The 4283-nt window shown below is 36.5% G+C and overlaps 1 non-coding gene across 1 annotated transcript; it reads right to left on the bottom strand.

Moving 5' to 3' along the window:
* Positions 1-3443: 3443 nt before the first annotated feature.
* TRNAV-UAC (transfer RNA valine (anticodon UAC)) lies at positions 3444-3515 on the bottom strand. Its single transcript has one exon. It is a non-coding gene; the product is annotated as a tRNA-Val (tRNA).
* Positions 3516-4283: the final 768 nt, after the last annotated feature.

The following is a 4283-nucleotide window of genomic DNA, read 5'->3' as shown; positions in this document are numbered from 1 at the left end:
TGGCCGGCGCGCAAGCCAGGGGCCTTCTTTCCTCTCCCCCCCCGCCATTACCACTTTCAGCTAAACACTTCTCTGGGCACATGGATGCAATTCCTGCCTCCCCAATCCTGTCTATCATTAAACGGCAATGGGTTCCACACCTATAGAAAATAGAGGGAAGCTTTGAGGAAAGTGGTGCCTTGCCCCCCCCCCCCAATTTGGAATCTGACTGTTCCAAAAGCAGAACAGAGTGAGGGTGGAAGAAAAATGGAGGAGACCAGAGGGACTGGTGCTTGTTTTTTGCGCTGGGGCTGGTGAACCGCACGAGGTAATCTGCTGGGTGGAGTTGTGGCGGAGCTGGGGGCAGGCATAAACAATGAGCCTGTTGGAAGGGGAGGCCTCCTGCAAAAGGGACAGACCAAACCATTGTCAAATACAGCGTGCTTTGTTCCCATGAAAAACCAAAACTACATCAAGATTGACAGGGATAAATCGCGGCCATGAAAAAAACATTTAAACCTTTTTTTTTTAGTCCGTAGCAAAACAGAAGCAAAATCTACCGTGAAAAATGCCCCTGAGAGTTTTTCTACTTATGCCCTGTGAGAGCTGATATCCTGAGAATCATTACAGTACACAAACTGCTGTGTGGTGTGTCTAATGACAGGCAGTTAATTCCTTTCTGTTTTCTCCCTCATTGGTGTCAACGTTCTCTTTCTAGTCCAACTGCTTTTTCATATTTTATATCATCTATACAGAGAAGTGCTGCCTCAGGAGAACTTCCTTTGACTCAGATATAAAACCTCTCTTTATAAAATACAGAAGCATCCGTCATACTTCCAATACATTTATAAACCATGAAAAAGCACATTTTTCATTTCATATTTGCATGTAACATTTTGGTTTTGCTTTGCTATTTAATGCTTGCAAGTGTGTACATACCATAAAATATGGGTTTATTTTAGTTTTCTCATGTTTTAACTGCATTTTTCTTTCAAGTTTCAACACATTTGTTTCCTCATCCTGAATAGAGCACAGACTGAGAATGGTGTGTATGTCTTTTAAATGCAGGCTTTTTTATGCTTTGGCAGCAAATTATTACAGATTTGAAAAATTGGGAAAAAATACCTCTATCATTATGGGGTAGAATTTCAGTAATTAAAATGATGGTTTTACCCAAAATGCTTTTTTTATTTCAAAATCTACCAATTATAAAAGGGGCCAAAATATTTAAAACCTGGAAAAGAGATATTTTAAACTTCCTGTGGGGAAAGGAAAGACACAGAATAGCATATAATAATTTAATTGAATTAAAGGAAACAGGAGGTTTAGGGTTACCAGATTTAAGAATGTATTATGAGGCATCCTGTTTCGCCTGGTTAAAGACCTGGATTTTGTTAGAGAATACCAAAATATTAGAATTAGAAGGTTTTAACCTACGTTTTGGATGGCATGCATATTTATGGCATGATAAGGAGAACGTAAATAAAGATTTCAATATTCACATTAGTAGAGTTGGATTATTTCAAATTTGGAAAAAATATAGAAGGATTTTGGAAAATAAGACCCCGGGGTGGATCAATTCAGTAGAAGCTTATATGAAGAGAGGGATACATCTAAATTTAGAAATGGATATATATATATAGGGAAATTATTGAATGTAAGGAGGGAGAATGGGCTTTAAGAAGTAGAGAAGAACTTCACATTAAGGACGGGTTTTTGTATTATAAACTAAAAGATATATTTAATAAAGATAATCAGCTTGGATTTAATAAAAATAAATCCAAACTGGAAAAAATAATAATAAAGGGAAATAAGGGATTGATAGGCAGAATATATAAATTATTAATTGAAACTAATTTAGAACAAGAAAGAATTAAACCAGTAATGGTGAAATGGATGAAGGAGTTAGGATTTAATATTGATCTGGAAATATGGGAAAATTTATGGAAGAGAGAATTTAAATTTACAATAACTAATGAAATCACAGAAAACTTATATATAACACCTGTGATGATATCCAAAATGAAAAAAAGGAGATATGGATTTATGTTGGAAATGTGGAAAGGAAAGAGGCACTTTTATGCATGTATGGTGGATATGTAAAAAAATTGAAAGTTTTTGGAAAAAAGTTATTAGGGAAACTACTAATTTGATTAATGGTAGAGTAAGAAGAAAACCTGCATTTTGTTTATTGGGAATTCCACAAAAAAATATGACTAACAATGACAGGGTTATTTGTCAATATAGTTTTGCTGCTGCAAGAATTGTAATAGCTAAAGTTTGGAAGCAAGTGAATCAATAAACCTTCAATTCGTGACTGGAGAGAGAAATTATGGATGAATATGAGGATGACCAAACTAACTGAATTCCTATATGGAAAAGATATGGAAGAATTTAAAAAAACTTGGGCAAAGGCCGTCACATATTGGGATAAACTGGCAAAAATGGATTTTACTACTTTAATTAGTGAGTTATAGAAACTAGTTTTAAATTTTTTATATTTTACTGTTAATAGATATTTTTAAAACTGTTAAGACACTTCTTCAGAAGTCGGGTGATGGGTCACTTTTTTAAGGTGGGTGGAGGGTCGAAGGGGTATCTTTTTGGATCTTATAATTTTGTAACCACGAATGTACCAATAAGTATATATAGATACTCTTTTGTATTTTCTTTTTTTTTCTTTTTTTATATTATTATTATTGCATTTGTTTGTTTTGTTTTATGTTATAAAAATTAATAAATTATAAAAAAAATCTAATGAAATGGGTTGTACTCTTTAACTGCACATACCATTTATCTATTTAGCTGTATCTATACCAGTGTATCTCGCACATAATCGTGGATAAAGGGCGGTCAGGGGGGGGAGACTGGCAGCTTAAATGGGCCAGGAACAAGCCAAACCTATCTGTCTCTGTAGAAACACATTCCAGCACTGCGGGGACCACTCAGCTCAGAGACCCAGTCAGTGGTACTCAACCACTGTCTCTTCCCACATCCTCTAGTCATCTTACTGTTACCAGCACCATTACATGTTAGGTTTTATTAAGTCCCACTGGAAAATATAGATTTTAATATAATATATATGTGGGATGAAATTGGATATGGGAGTCATCCTTTAGTTAGGTTTATAATATATGGATTTTAATACTGAGTATTTTTGCATGTTTTTATTCAATTTTATCTTATATTCATTGCATTATTATGAGTATTGTACCCTGAGCCTGGCCTAGGCCACAAAAGGGTGGGATATAAATCTAATAAAATGAAAAAGTAAAAAAATAGGCAAGTAACAGGTAAGCTGATATCAATCAATATTGCCTCTGAAGGGGCACATGAACACATGTACTGCCTTATATTGAATCAGACCATTAGTCCATCAAGGTCAGTACTACTTTGACTGGTAGTGGCTCTCCAGAGTCTCAGGCAGCAGTCTTTCACATCACCTACTACCTGATCCTTTCAACTGGAGATACCAGGGATTGAACCTGGGACATTCTGCATGTAAAGCAGATGCTCTACTACTGAGCCACAGCCCCTCCCTGAGTCAGAGGGCCCCTACAAGACTGGCAGAGCTTCAGGGACTTAGCTCGGCTTGTACCTGGCCACTAGCAGCCTTCCAGGGCAGCAGCCTACTGGGAACTTCCCTTGTAAATTAAATGGCCAGTCCACCTCTGATACAGGGGGGAAGTTAGTAAGCACCGGGATGAAAAACCATCACATGCAAAGGGTAGGTATAGGTCTAGCACATTTCCATTAAGACTCCTAACACATATTTATAAGAACACTATAAATGCTGTTTTGAATCAGCCACACTGTTCTTATCTGTATACAGTTGGGCTCTGCATAAAAATCTGACAGACCTATTGCTATCCCTGGCATTTCATAACCTTCATGTCCTCACTGTTAACAAACCTTTATTCAGCTATATCCATGTTTGTATGTGTATGTATGTAAATAGATAGATAAATAGATGGATTCATAGTTTCCAAAAGAAAGCAATTCATCATAGGGCTAATGGCCTCTTTTTCATGAAGGGTTATGCCACAACCCATTACCTTAAGCTTCAAGGATCCACAGTAGGCATGTAAGGTTTTGGAATGGTTCATAACTAGAGCCAATCTCCCATATGATATTTGTTTGGCTCAGAGAAATTCTGATGTCTGAAAATGAAGCCAAGCCCTGTACACTTGAGTAGTCCTATTCATGCTGATCATCAATAGCCTCTCACACTAAAGTATAAGATGAATAGAAAGAGAGAATACTGTTGGAGGAAAGAATGTGCTTAAGATTCTGTATTATGTTTC

The sequence above is a fragment of the Euleptes europaea genome, chromosome 2, assembly GCF_029931775.1.
Source record: "Euleptes europaea isolate rEulEur1 chromosome 2, rEulEur1.hap1, whole genome shotgun sequence".
NCBI classification, from domain to species: domain Eukaryota; kingdom Metazoa; phylum Chordata; class Lepidosauria; order Squamata; family Sphaerodactylidae; genus Euleptes; species Euleptes europaea.
Note: the sequence above shows the minus strand (reverse complement) of the source record. Positions and strands in the feature narration are given on the sequence as shown.